This window comes from Macaca mulatta, chromosome 3 (assembly GCF_049350105.2).
Source record: "Macaca mulatta isolate MMU2019108-1 chromosome 3, T2T-MMU8v2.0, whole genome shotgun sequence".
Taxonomy (NCBI): Eukaryota; Metazoa; Chordata; class Mammalia; order Primates; family Cercopithecidae; genus Macaca; species Macaca mulatta.
In genome coordinates, this window is record NC_133408.1 from 160959406 (window position 1) to 160975328 (window position 15923).

The 15923-nt window shown below is 36.4% G+C and overlaps 1 protein-coding gene and 1 non-coding gene across 9 annotated transcripts in view; one reads left to right on the forward strand and one right to left on the reverse strand.

Moving 5' to 3' along the window:
* The window catches only part of CPED1 (cadherin like and PC-esterase domain containing 1), a 311005-nt gene that overhangs the window by 196296 nt on the left and 98786 nt on the right, over positions 1 to 15923 (forward strand). The window lies entirely within an intron of this gene.
* On the reverse strand, positions 10426 to 10532 carry LOC114677147 (U6 spliceosomal RNA). Its single transcript, XR_003728456.1, has one exon. It is a non-coding gene; the product is annotated as a U6 spliceosomal RNA (small nuclear RNA).

Below are 15923 nucleotides of genomic sequence, written 5' to 3' on the forward strand. Positions count from 1 at the left end.
CAGGCACATAGATTTCTTTATGAAGAAACTAACCTCACTCTTTTCTGTGGTTAAATCACACACTAGCTTGCAGCAAAACCTTTTAGACATGGACGCTGTTTATCATAAATGATCTCACAATGGGAGCAAGAGGAAGTATGGTTCAGTACTATCCTATCACCACCCCTGAGACCCAAAGCAGAATCAAATTCTCTAGGTTAATAGCATCAGTTCTATGTGTGAAGAACAGTATAAGGTTCCTGGAAATTTTTAAGTGACACAAACAAATATAAATGTTCACTAGACTGAAATTATAGCAAATGATGTATCTCTATACAGCGATGGCAAAAGATGCAAGAAACATTCCACTCGCTCTTTAGTAAATATACCTATATATTTCATAAATGACTGTGACAAATAGCATAGAAAGACGTTCACTGTAGAATTATTTTAAAGTATCTATTTTTACCCCAAACAAGTTTAAATTTTAATTCTAAAATCTCTATTAAATCACAGAGATAGGAAATATTAACGTACAATATACAAAACTTGATGCCTATAAGGCATATTGTCATTTATGTAATATATAGGCATATTTACTAAAGAGTAAGTGAGTGGACTGTTCCTTGCATCTTTTGCCATCTCTGTATAGAGATATGTCATTTGCTATAATTTCAGTCTAGTGAACATTTATATTTGTCTGTGCCTATAAGGCATCAAAAATCATTGTTTTATTAGTAATAATTAAGGACATAATTTTAAGCTGTGAAATCAGTAAGTAATTCTGGAGGTTTTAGTATTAAGTGGATGGAGAAAGATAACGTTCAACATGCCAACTTTCTACCTTAATTCCCTATCTCTACAAAGCACTGTAATTCGAGAGTGCAAAAGTCAGCAAGCAACTACACTTGGTGAACGTGGGCAAACTTTGCATCTACTGGGGGTTCTTAGGAATGAATTACTACTGCAGATATGAATCCAATTATCATAGTTTCCTAATGGATTTTTAGATCCACAGCATGCTGCTGCTAACTGCAATTCTATGCTTAAACAATCCATAAGACTCATTCCAGTGAGAAGAAAGGAAGCAATGTGCTGCGAAAATTTCGGTGGTCAGGTTGTAATCTGACATGGGCCTTTTAAATGTTTTGCAAACAACTAATTAGTCATATATGATAATGTATTAAAGTATTGAGAATTACATCCAATAAACTGGATATAACACTATTATAATAATTAATTTTTTTTCTGCTGACCATTCTTCCACAAGGACATTAAAACATGGACTAAAAAAAGTATTTAGTTTTATCTGCTTTCATTTGCTTCTCTTCCCAAAATTATTCTATATCCAAGACTTTGTTATTTATACTTTTGAGCAGATAGGCAGAAAAATTTGCAAATCTTGTCCATACTTTTGCCACAGCCCTTTATTCCTTCTCTGTCTTTAGTAAAATATATTTCAAATTTTACTTCAATACTTGCAAATTACCTAAATATTGTGTGCATGGGAATTTATAGTAAGCTGCTTTCTCCATAACTTTAAAAATCTATTAAATAATTTTTGAGTGATGTGTGTGAGACACTAGCACTTATCTGTTATTATAAAATGAATCCTGATAGCTCTATTTGTAATTCCTGATATTTTATGCATCTATGAAAAAGCTGTCCCTGGGCCAATATAATTTTTTAATTTCCTGGTGCCTAGAAAGCTGAACACCAGCATAATATATATTCCTTACAAGATTTCCACATATAGGACATTATACACACATCTACCAAAATTATCAAAATCAAATATCAAATGTTATAGATACCTGCAGTTTATTGAAGAAAGTCTTTTGTGAGACCCTAAAAAATAAAAAAACTATGCATCCTATAAATTTGCTTTAAATATTTTTATCTTAAGATTACCTTTAGCATGTCTAGTGGTTCTGGTTTCATCAAGCAATCCATAGCTGGATTTCTTACCCATATTTCAAGTTGGTTAAATTTATTTGGTCTTTTCTAGAGGAGAAAAAAATTAGTGACCCAGTTTCTCAAGAGGGTAAAAATCCGGGATATTTGTTTAAACGTATATCCATTGTGCTGAGTCATTGTGCTTCAAAAGCGTCTACACATTAGTGTGGTCTGCTCTGATACTTCCTGCTTCCCTGCAGCATAAGCTGTAAACTGGCCAAACCTGGGCCCACCCCTGGGCTCTGGAGCACATTCATTCATTCTAGATGCAATTTTCGAGGGTACAGTGGGTACCCACAGGGGTATAATGGTCATCAAAATAGACATGATTTTTCTCTCCTGCTCTTGTGGAGTTTAAAATGTATTTTATGATCTAGACATTAAATAAGGATCCAAAAATAATATAATAATTACAGATTATGCTAAGTGCTGTAAATGAAAAGAGCAGGCTGCTATAATGAACAATGGTAAGGAGCCCAGTAGGTCGGTAAGATTGTCAGAGGACATCTCACTGTGAAGGGTATATTTTAACCAAGAGGAAGCCAGTTTTGAGAAAGGCTGAGGTAAGAAAATCCCAGGTATAGAAAACTGCTGGTTCAAAGGTTTGTGGCAAGAAAGAGCTTAGCACTTTTGAAAACAAAAACAAAACAGAAAGACCAGTGTGGTAAGTGTGGTTGAATAAGGGAGAGGTTGATATATGAAGAGGATGGACAGGTAGATGGGGGCAGATCACATGTGCTTTGTAGGTAATGGCAGGAGTGTTAGGTTTTGTGTTCTTTGCATCTGAAGGCACCTCAGCCTCATAATCTCCAAAATTAAACGTATGATCTTGTCTGCATCAAGCAGTTCAGCCAAGAGCAGTAAACACACAAGAGCAGGTGTGTTTGAAAGACTCTAGGTCTTTTTTCAAAAAAATTTAATAGAGAAAATTACTTGCAAGTGATAGAAGAGTTAAGAAGCAAAACAAAGTATAGTTTTGCAACCCATAATTATAAAATCTCTACTAACCTGCTGGGACAAAGGGATGAGCTGGCTTTTCAGGCCTTGGTGCCCTCTCACCCCATTTTACAATGTGGCCATAAAGTTGGGAAACATAGACTTTATTTTATTTTACAGATTATGCAACCAAACATTATATGCCTCTTGATATGACGCAATGAGGAAGTTCACAGGACTTCCTAAATAAATGTAATATTCACGTTTAGTCAGGCTCACAATTCAAACAAATCAATTGTTTAAAAACATAAACAATAAGTAATTTAAACACTGGATATTTGCTTCTATTAAGTCACTATTAATTTTTCTAAATTGGATTGGTATTTTGGTTATATAAAATAGTGTTTGTCTTTTAGAAATATGTATCAAAGCATTTATAGATGAAATGATACAATATCTGGAAATGACTTTACAATAACCCAGTGAGAAGAAATCAGGGAGTAGAAGTTTAGATAAAATAAGATTGACCATATGTTGATAATTGTTGAATATGGAGGTTGAATCCAAATTTATTATTGTTTTATTCTATGAGTACTTAGTGTGTGTGTGAATATATATATATATATATATATATATATATATATAGTACATGAGATGTTTTGATACAGGCCTGCAATGTGAAATAAGCACATAATGGAGAATGGGGTATCTAGCCCTTCAAGTATTTATCCTTTGAATCACACACAACAAAATTACACTATTTTAAAATGTACAATTCAGTTATTGTTTACTATAGTCACTGAATCTAAATTTAATCTATTTTTGTTTTGTTTGAACTTTTCTACAAATAAAACGTTAAAAATAAATACATTTGTGGGAATGAATGACACATCCTAGAGACAGATTGTGAGGAGAAAAACTAAAAGATTCCAAAACTGAGCCTTGAGGATCATAACATTTAGAGATGGGGAAAGGGGAAAATCAGAAAAGGAAACTTAAATGGAGGAGTAAGGACAAGAAAGAAAATCAGGAAAGTGTGGCATGGCAAAGCTGAGAAGGAATGGGAGTAGTGGTAAAATATGAGAATTTCTCTGAGAAATAGACTTAAGATGAGGACAGAAAAATCCTTCTCATCTCAAGTGACTGAGGCCCAGATACGCCATTATGTTATTGGCAAGAAGGTGTAAAGAGGAGAGAAGAGAAGACTAGGATTTGAGCTTGGGTGAGGGAGGTAATGCTCCTTGCACATGAGTATTTGACTCTGCCAGGTTTACTACTAAAGAAAACTGAGGCAAAGACACAAGCCTGGGCAACAGTAACCTTGCTTCCCATTTGTCATCATCCCTTGTCTGATTATCTCAGGAGCTGCTAACAGAGTAGTGACTATGCCTTATATCATAGGATCTGGGCATTTCTGAGTCCTTCAGACATATTTTCACATAATGGTGTTCCATTCTACCTTTATTTCCAACATCTTCCTTGCTCCAAGATAGCTCTCTTCATTTATGAAGATGAAGGATACTTTGAAGCCAGTATGAAAAAGTCCTGTAAAATCAATGAAGGCATATTAATCCATTCTCACACTGCTACAAAGAACTACCTGAAACTAGGTAATCTATGAAGAAAAGAAGTTTAATTGACTGACAGTGCTGCAGGCTATACAGGAAACACAGCTGGAAAGCGTAAATGTACTTACAATCATGGCGGAAGAAGAAGGGGAAGCAAGCACATCTTCACGTGGCAACAGGGTGAGAAAGAGCGAAGGAGGAAGTGCCACACATCAGTTCTCATGAGAACCCACTATCATGAGAGCAGCAAGGGGGAAATCCACCCCCATGATTCACTCCTTTCCCACCAGGTCCCTCCCCCAACCTTGAGTATTACAATTCAACATGAGATTTGGGTGGGGACACAGAGCCAAGCCATATCAGGTTTGTTAGAAAACTTAATTTAACCATGATGCCTCTCAATTTATGAAAAATAAAGAGTTTGCCCATAGGTGATTTTTAAAGTCATCACAATTTTTGGAAAATAAATGACAGTGATTTTAGCCATACTCTTATTCTACTTTCTTAAGAGGTTTTTTTAAATATATAATTTGTATTTATTGCCTACTTTATCATCTTAACTCTGTATCAATTTAGCAAATGGATACAAAGATTTATTTATTCATTCCACAGATGTAAATACTTGTTGCAAGTATTTACTGAGTGCCTACTGAGTGTCAGGTATTATTATAGACACCAGGCAACAACAGTGAACAAGAACTCAGCAGCAAACAAAAAAAGACAAAAATCTCTGCTTTTGTGAAATTTACATTAGGGTTGAAGAAACAGTTAAATAATTTTAACAAGTAAATATACAATATGCCACATAATGATAAGTGCTCTGAAAAAAATCAAACAAGATAAAAAGACAGAGAATGAGAAGGGGCACTATTGTAATAGTGGTGAGAGAAGCCCATTTGATGAGGTGGCATTTGTGCAGAGACCTGAATGAAGTGAGAAGGGAAGCCTTTCAGCTATCTGATACAAGCACATCCTAGGCAGAGCAACAGTGAGTGCAAAAGCCCTGGGGTGGGCACACACTGATGATTTGAGAAACAGTGAGCAGAGCGGGCATTGTGACTCTGGCAAATAGTGAGATAGAGAGTAGAGAAAAAAAAACAATGAGATGGGTACAGAAAGGTTGGGCAATGGAGACAGATCATGAAACACCTTGCAAACTATGCTAAAGACTAGATTTTAGGCCAGGCGCAGTGGCTCATGCTTGTAATCCCAGCACTTTGGGAGGCCAAAGCGGGCAGATCACAAGGTCAGGAGTTCAAGACCAGCCTGATCAATATGGTGAAACCCTGTCTCTAGTAAAATAAAAATTAGCTGGGCATGGTGGCGTGTGTCTGTAGTCTCAGCTACTCAGGAAGCTGAGACAAAAGAATCGCTTGAACCTGGTGGGAGGAGGTTGCAGTGAGCCGAGATAGTACCACTGTACTCCAGCCTGGGCAACAGAGTGAGACTCTGTCTCAAAAAAAAAAAAAAAAAAAAAAAAAAAAAGACTAGATTTTATTGGACAGGGGTTGGGGGGATTGGGTGATTTTGAGAAAGGCATGGCATTATCCGATTTAGTTTTTAAAAAGGTATGTCTGAATATTTTAAGCTGGATAAGACCAAGCTTTTCTCACTTCCAGACCTATGTGTTCCAGACCCTAAACTACTCCTAATGCCAAATATTATTTTCAGGAACTAATTTCAATTCTGACTGTAGTAAAATTAGAGAGGCAATGTTTTCCTAGACTCAGGAAAACTAGAAAATAAATAAATAAATAATTTTAAGAAAATACTTTTCTTTTATCTACTTTTATTTTCCAGTATCAGAGAAACATATATCCTTTTTTTGACCATCAAAAACTTCTCTTTCAAATAATGCAGCCTCTCAAATTCTGAAGAAATGGAACCAGCTCTGGATTATTCTACCACATTTAGCAAACATATAAAATCTGAAACCTGAATGTGATGACAGGATTTTATTAAATCCTAGTGAAGTCATCTAAGTTAAGTTACAAATTATTTTACAAAAGTCACACACACACAAATCAGATTTTCCCCATCCCACAGTCAGTGCTGAGTTTTAAAGCCTGTCTGGCCAGTCTTGGCTGTTATAGTATTGTTCCTTTAGCCTATAAATGCCAAGGTTACTTGGAGGTAAAGGCCATGTGGTCATTGCAAAATCGAGAATTAATGGAATGAGGAAAATGTTCCAAAATATTAAAGGATAGGTGCTCAGGGGAAAAAAGTAAAAGAACTGTTTGATTCATGCTTTTTGCCACCTTTTAGAATATAAACCGCAATCCAAACTCTTCAAAAAACACTGAGCATAGAAAAAGACAACATTTTTAGAGTTTAACAAATAGTTTGCTGATTTATAGGGAAATTCATGACCTGGTGAGCAAAGGATACCATAAGTCTACACCCTGCAGTCTGCAATTAAGCGTATTAGAGAAGACTGCCTGGAGGAAGTGACATCTGAGATGATTTTGAAGGACCAGTACAAGGCAGGCTGCGGAGAAGAATATTATTTTTGCTAGGGAGGCCTTTGAATTGAAACTTGGGGTTCTTTCTGTGGCCATTGAAATAAGAATGTGACAGCACAATTATGTACAATCTGCGTTCATTTTTCATTCTCTCCATCACTTCTCCAGATCCTTCTGGGGTGGTGGAATGCCTGTGGCTTTCGGACTAGCATGGCAAAACAGAAAAGTTCTAATTCACTTAAATTTGGGTGGTTATTGGTTGCATGCCTCTGTGGTTCTTTTTCGTAATTTTGGGTCCAAAACTCTGAGAGATATATCAGTTTCAGACCTTGATCAAAATGTATTTTTAATTGGTGAGCTCATCACAGAAATTGAGAAAGATGGTAGAAAGAAAAAGAGGAAATGCTATTATTTGAACAATTCATTTTTTGAACTTTCCTTCAACATTATTTCCCTGGCTTACCAACAAACTGGCACTACAGTTAAGTCCACAATAAATATTTCATTTTAATCAAAGTGTTGTTTGATCTCTTGTCTAGATGGCAGCAAACCAGAACACTTCCTTGACAATAAGTGATATAAGTAGACCTTACAAATACATTGAAAATATCTTGTGCAGTGATCCCATTTCTGGCATTATGAGTAAATTGGAGACCCAGAAGTGGAAAGGAATGAAATTGGAGAGGGGAAATCTGTGAAACTTTGACATTATGTTTGAATCTGCAACTATTAACTACTATGTCCACTGGCTATTTCCTAAATACAATTGGCTCTTTCTTGGGTCATCTTATTCTTTCACCATTTCCCCTCATTCTTTCCTACAAGGCATGTGTGCATATAGAGTTTGAGTATACCTAATCTGAAAATCCAATATCTGAACTGCTCCAAAATTCAAAACTTTTTGAGTACTGACATGAGGTTCAAAAGAACACTCACTGGAACATTGAGTTCAGATTCTTGGATTAGGGCTGTTCAACCGGTAAATATTTACTGCAAATATTCCAAAATCTAAAAGCATCTGCAGTCCAAAGCACTCTGGTTCCAAATACTTTGGAATAAATATACAAACTATAAGATGGATGATATGCATGACTGTACATGCTGCTTTGTGTCTGTGCTCTCTAGAATCAAGCAGGACATCCCTCGAGTACCAGAGCTAACCTTAAGTTGTTCTTTGTACCCAACGCATAGCTTAATATGATGAACAAAATGTTTGGCACATTATGTTCAAACTTGAATAACTACAGGTCAGGTTTTGAGGGGTAAAGCAGACCAATAGTTATTTAGAAGTCAAGAGAATATGCAAAGAACAAAAAGATAGAGAAAATTTTTGGAAAAAACTATCTTTTATTCATTTATGCGCTTGAATACAAAACACATACTGTAAAATAAATAAAAATATTCATGCCTGATGGCAAAGAGAAGACTCTTATATCAAAATTTTAAGACAAACAAAATAGATATGATTTTTATGTTTTCTGCTGAGGAGAAGCAGAGCACTTTCCCACTGATTTTCTGACAATTTGTCATCAGGCTGAACCATGTATTTTCTGGGAACTTGATCAAGTAAAATCATTCTGGGACACCAAAGTGCTTTCAAAACCTAGATCAGGTTTCCTTTTGGATCAGGGATCCAACCAAGAGCATATAGAACTCTTAAGATGGATTAATTTTTACTCTGTTCTTCTGATCTGTTTCATTTATCATGTAATAAGTTGACAAAGGGACTGAAATACACAGAGACATGGAATTTTGGGGTTACCCAGAAAAACCTCCGCTGACTCAGTCAAATTTGTGGTTTATATTTTAGCCATTGCTATGGTTAATTTCTGTTTGTTTTTACAATGCATATGAACAAATGTTTGATGAAAAAATTAAAAGAGAAGAAACCAAAAGTGAAATGTGAGCACTGTTAGACTGGCCAACATTTATTAAAGATACCAAACTAAATGACGGAAAATGTGAACAATCTGGGTTACTTTAGTTGAAAAAATAAACCATTTATAGTACCCTAATACCTTTTAGGCTTGTTTAGTAGATATAAAAGCTTTTCTTTCTTTTGTGTCAAAATTCCTATTGGGTTGCTGCAACTAATAAAACCAAAATCACATTAATTCAATTTCTCCTTTAATTGCTTCTTCTCATGGATTATCTGAAAATTTCAGCAATGACGTGGTATCCTCCAAGATTCTAAAGAGTGGGCCAGAAGCAAATGAAGGGTGGAGGAAAAGTAGGGAAATGAGGGAAGTTGTCATTTCTGAGCAACTACTATGTGTTAGTAGGTGCATAGCCTTTCAATAACCCCACTATGTAAGCGTTGTTAACTCTACAGAGGAGGAACTTAAAGTTTTAAAAGGCTAGTAACTTGCCCAGGGTTAGTGGTAGTTAAGATTTAATCCTACTTCTGATTTATGTCAAATTTCTACTGCTTCACATCTCCTGTAAAACTCAGGTACAAGATTAAGACATGCCCGACAGAAAATCTCAGAAATAAATTGGAAGTATTTTCCTATATGTTTATAATGAAGTAAGAGTTAGAAATTAACATCTGTGGACTTCATTTATCTGTACAGTCATGGCCTCTATTAACATGGATGAGCAAGCACTGATCCCCCCCCCCCCGCCATATATCTATATATACAGCGAGAGATGTGCTCTGTTGCCCAGGCTATAGTACAGTGGTCTATCTTGGCTTACTGCAACCTCTGCCTCCGGGTTCAAGCAATTCTCCTGCCTCAACCTCCCAAGTAGCTGGGACTACAGGTGCCTGCCACCATGCCCAGCTAATTTTTGTATTTATTTTAGTAGAGACAGGGTTTCACCATGTTGGCCAGGCTGGTCTCAAACTCCTGATCTCAAGTGATCCACCTGCCTTGGCCTCCCAAAGTGCTGGGATTATTGGCACAAGCCACCGTACTCGGCCTATAATATATTTTGCAATGATAGCAGTAAAAAGTGTTCATGGTACTATCTGGATAATGGTGATTAAATATAATTTAATTAACATGGACCAAACTATAGATTTATTTTACCATTTTTTCAGGTGATTGAAGCAGAGCATATATGATCTCAACATATCAAGACTGTAACTGAGGATTATTTCATTTACCAGGTGTATGGTTTGGGGTTTTGGTTTTCTGTTAAATCTGTCAAGCTTTTAAGCTCAGTACGTCTCATTGCTTATTTAAAAATGTAATATGATGTGAAGGACAGAAATGAATTCAAATGTGTGTATTGGGACTTTCTAATGTCTCATAAAGTAAGTTTTTAATTTTTATAAATTCATTAGAGAGAACTAATATGATCTGTTTTTAAAAACATCCCTTTCTCTCATTAGTTGTTTGGTTTTTGTTTTTCTGTTTTGAGACAGGGTCTCGCTCCATTGCCCAGGATGAAGTGCAGTGGTTCTTTCACCATTCACTGCGGCCTCAGCCTTCAGGGCTCAGGTGATCCTCTTGCCTCAGCCTCCTGAGAAGCTGGGACTACAGGCTTGTTCCACCATGCCACGCTAAATTTTCTGTTTTAAAAATTTGGAACGCTTCATGAATTTGCATGTCATCCTTACACAGGGGCCGTGTTAATCTTCTCTGTATCATTCCAATTTTAGTATATGTGTTGGTGAAGCGAGCACCACTAGTTTTTGATATTATGATTTTCTTGCTTAGTATACCGCAATGTATAAAGTACCATACTAAAGTCTCCTGTTTTGTTTACTAGTCTATTAATTCTTTCAAAAGAGGAGATACAAATAGAAACATGTAAGATCTCAGACCTTTAAGAGACATGATAAAATATCTACACAGATATCTATAACATTAACCCAGGAAATCCTTGTGTAGAGTTAACAGCTTGATTTTGAAAAAACATAAGATAATTTAAAAATATTTTGCTTTATTCTTTCCATGGTTTAATTACTATCATTTTAAATCACCTTTCATTATACAAAAACACATATTGAAACAAAGAACTGCTCATTTTCTAGTGATTACAGATACATCAACATAGATAATATTGATAATTCTAGCAAAAATTTAATTTTAGAAGTCTGATCATTTTAAGTCAAATGAGAAGTACATCTAACACACTATGCTAGGTTGAGAATATGAAGTACCGCTTTAAATGTTTGCTCTGGAACCAAATGTAGAAAAGTTTAGACGAGTCATGGACCAATCATTACTGAATTCATCTCAAGGATATTTTCACTCTTCTCTACTTGGTAATAACCACTAAGGGAATAGGGAAATTTCCACACATATGTAAGAAATGTGAAGGACTTCGAGATAGATATGCATTTTGAGGAAAACATTTATCTTCAGTGTAAAAAATTCAATAAACATAAGTTAATTTTTCTTTCCAAAACACTACTTGCTACTTCTTCCTGGTGTCTTGACTTCTAACAAAACCTCAAAGTCGGTTGGTGTTTGGTCTGAATGTGTATTTCTATGAGTGTGCTGTAAATTGGCCTTGGAGAAATAGGGGTTTTCTCGAGTCCAGGAAGCCTTGTTGTGTTGTTTGGCTGTTACTTGGTGCCTTGACTATAACACATGAAGGGACTATGTGGCTTAGGTTGCCGCTTTCCTAGAAGGCAGGGGGAGATGGTGTTTAGTGGGTCTGCTGCTTGAGTAGGCCAAAGAAAACCTTGTTGTAAGTAGCGCCTCAGGGTGGAATACATTCTTTGCCAAGCATGTCATTCAGTTTCAGAAATAATTTAGCTGCTTTGGGATGTGGAGAGCAGGAAGGAATTTTGCTATTGGCTGCTGGAATAGTCCTGGTGAATAAAATGGTGGGGAGAAGATTGCTGAGAACGATCTGTTGCTAGGAGCTGGGGGGAGTTGAAACTTCAGTCTGCTCAGTTGGCACTAGCTGTATGCAGTCTGTTGTGGGCCCTGTGAGAAAGCTACCTGCAGGCTGCTACTCTGTAAGCAGACAGCCTCCATTGTACCTTCTGACTGCTCTCAACTGTCAGGCAAATGCTTAATCAGCAGCTTTTGAAAAAGAGCATGATTAATAAACCCATAAAACTCTCTTCTCTGATTAAAGCCACAACTGTGTGGCAAAATCTATTAGAGCTTAGTTAGAGACCATTATAGTAGAGAAAATAAATTATTAAAGGGCAGATTTGTAGGCACTCTAGGAAAACAGATTTGGCTGGACTTAGTCCCGTCTCCCAGCTGTGAGAATTAAATAGGAGTCTGGGGACATGTAAAATTTAGTGCAGGACGTAGTTATAAGACAGCAGGGAAAATGCTATGACTGAGAGGCAGCAGCTCTCTATGAAATGCACGTTGATTTTCAAAGGCTGAAGAGTGTTTCTTCAGTTCCCCATGCTACTGTACGCTGATAGAGAATAGATGAGACCGAATTTTAGATCACACTAAAGTTTCTCTTTTTTTCAGCTTTATTTTTAAACCTTTTCCCACAAGTCTAGCTCATTAGAGCAAAAGAACTTTAATGAGATAATGGGCATAAAGTCAATCTGGAAAGTTGAAAAAACACCATTTGGTTGTCATTACTGGACTGAACTCAATTTTCATTTTGGGCATTTTTGTTACAGTTAAGGATATCAAATATAAATGTTGATCAATGTTTACTTCTTCAGAATTGCACACTAAAATAATGCATTTTCATAAAGTAGCTAATCCACAAGTTTCCAGTTAGTAGAGCTTTGTTTTTACTTTATTTATTCCTTAAAAATAATCTTTTTTTTTTTTTTCTAGAGAGTACCCAATAAGTCCTGGTACTATTAGGAGAGCATTCCTAAAGCAGGTTTTAAAAGTAATAGCAAATTAGTGCATTGACTCTCATTTTGAAATGTATTACTTTATGCTCATTTACTTACTGCTTTACTCTATAAATGTTTGTTGATCGTGAGCAATACATGAGATCACATGAAAGTACTGCCAGGGATACAAAAATAACAACAGTACCACTAATACCTTTACTGTGACTGATGCTATGGATAACACCGAATTACTTACAAAGGGCAAACTATGCATCAAGCACTGTTCTCAACGCTTTACAGAAACTCATTTATTCCCCACAACAACCTTTAGAAGTAAGTCCTATGATTATCCTTTACATACTTGAGGAAACTAAGGCACAGGGAGGTTAAGTAATTCCCCATGTTAAACAACTAGTAATGGGCAAAGCTAGGATTTGATTCAGGCAGGATAATTGCTACAGTGGAGTGTGTGTATATGGGTGTGTTTTGTGTGTGTGTGTGTGTGCGCGCGCGTGCGTATGTGCTTAATAGAGGTAACAGTAGAAGAATGTTTAGAAAAATGCTGGGGGCAGAGGCCGTAGAATTCTAGCTATTGAGAGAGCCATGGAACTGACTTGAACCATGAACTTTGAGTAGGATCTGGATGTGCAGAGATGGAAGCTGAGCCTGGCAGCACAAGAGTAGCAAAGCAAGCCATCCAAATCCCCTAATCTGTGGAGTATACAAAGTTGACTATGGATGGTAAGGTCAAGCTAGTAGATGAAACCAAATTGTAAACCTAAGAATCAGACTAGGAAGTGTGACTTTTGTTTAATGCCAATGGTAATTCATTGATTTTTTTTTTTTACTATTGGGGATATATATTCAGAAATATGTTTCAAAGTTTAAGTCTAATAACAATGTGTGGTTAGATTGCAATAGAGAAAGACTGACATGTGTTTAGAATAAGATTACAATAAAAAGTCAGAAAATAGTGTTGAGGTAGCAGTTATTATGCAAAAGACAAGGTGGTGTCAGCAGTTTATTGTTTAGGAAAAAATCACTCAGTACCTTATACCTTGGCATTTATAAACTAGACAATCTCAAAACATGTTATTGAACCAAACTGACAAAATAAGAAGGCTTTATTATTCAAATACAAGCTTCTGAGTGTCATGAGTACACACCTTTTTTGATGCTTTTTTATAGCTTCTTAGATAAAAGCTCATTTTTGATAGTTACATTCGGTATGGTTTCTTGGGCACATGCTATGCTTCTGTGTGAAAGATGAGTAAATCAGATCCATTTTCGTTGTAGTTTTCCCCAGATGGCAAGTGTGAGTGGAGCAAGCACACTTTTGCCTGATTGGAAGCATCTGCAGTTTATTTGCTATGGTGTTGCTCCCTATTTTTTTTTTCCCCTGACTCATGCTTAACAGAGTGCTGCCCAATCCTGCTTATTTTCTTCTCACTGCAACGTTCATATCAGCTGCCATTGGGGTTGTCTTCTTATTACTCTCTGAAATTCACTGTGCCAGAGCCTTCTCTGCAGCTCATATGAAATACAGCTAACTCAAAGCCCTTCATGTAGCTGTAGATCCAGGTGGTTACAAGATACCACGTGCTGGCATAATGATATCACAGATATGGCATGACTTATCAAAGCATGTGATTTTATTTTAAGTTTCATTCCTATCAGTAACTGAATACACGGTCTCTATCAGTTATTTCTGAGCCTGTTACATGGATCTTCAAACCTGGGAAGATTCCTCTGAAGCAAATGTGATAATAGTAGGGATTTTAACTTCTGCTTTTTTCCCCTGCCCACAAAGGGGTAGTATTTTAGGTCATGAGAAACAATGATGATGCCTTTGGCAAATTAAATTCAATGCCAGGGAATAACTCTACAGTCTATAAGTGCCAAAAACTATTGAAATTCACAGAAATGGCATCGGAATGATTGCTTCGAAATAGGAATTACAAGTGCATTTTAGCATTTGTAATTGCAGAGCTAAGAAGAACATAACAAGAGGTGTTAGACCGTCAGTAGAAGCACAGCATTGCCAGGTGTAGTTCTCTTTGATTTATAGGCTGAAGTAGTGAATGGACAGTAGGGACAGTCCACACATGGGGTATAATAATGAGTAAGAGTGTGAACACCTTGGAGAATAAGATTCAACTTGCTGGCTTTCCCAGCCGTAATAATTCAGTCAACAATGTTGAAAATATTTTCACTGGGTATATGATCTTTCTGTGTGCTACAGAAAAATACAAATGTAGGTCCGAGCATGGTGGCTCACACCTGTAATCCCAGCACTTTGGGAGGCTGAGGTGAGAGGATCATGAGGTCAAGAGATCTAGACCGTCCTGGCCAGCATGGTGAAACCTGTCTCTACTAAGAATACAAAATTAGCTGAGCGTGGTGGTGCGTGCCTGTAGTCCCAGCTACTTGGGAGGCTGAGGTGAGAGAATCGCTTGAACCTGGGAGGTGGAGGTTGCATCACGCCACTGCACTCCAGCCTGGCAACAGAGCAAGACTTTCATCTCAAAAAAAAAAAAAAAAAAAAGGAAGAAGAAAAATAAAAGTACAAATATAGAAAAAAGTTTCTATTTTCTAAGGCAGTGTCAGCCAGTGGAAAGATAATGTGAACCACATATGTAATTTTAAATTTTCCAGTAGCCACATTTTTTAAAAAAGTAAAAAGAAAGAGGTGAAGTTAATTTAAATAATGTTATTGGACCAAATATATCCAAAATATTATGTTTCAAGATATAATCAATATAAAAATTACTAGTGAGATAGTGCATATTCTTTTTTTATTTTGTCTTCTGAACCTGGTATGTATTGTACAGTTACAGTGCATCTCGTCTGAGACTGGTTGTGTTTCAAGCGCTCAGTAGTCACATGTGGTTCATTACTACTATATTGGGTGGCACAATTCTAGGCATTTAAAAAGCCAGCTGGTATGAAAGGTTTTCTATGATGATAAAGGTGCATCCACATAAGATTTTCATAATATTATCATATTCCTCATTTAATGAATTAATTAGGGCAATGTTTCCAAGAGTGTGGCCAGAGAAACATCACTTTTCCTATAAAGTATTATGTAAAAAGTGGTGTGCAAGGAAATAAGATCAGAGACTTCTGGGTTAGCCCTAGAACTTAAAGTACAATAAAAGAAAATAATCATCATCATAGTAATTTTCATTTTTATTTTTATTTAGTGTTCTCCTTAATTTTTTTTTTAAAAGGAATTTTTCTTCAGCCTGTCTGCTGATGGAAACCTCAGGTGTGTTGATGCATATGCGGACTTCCAAGAGG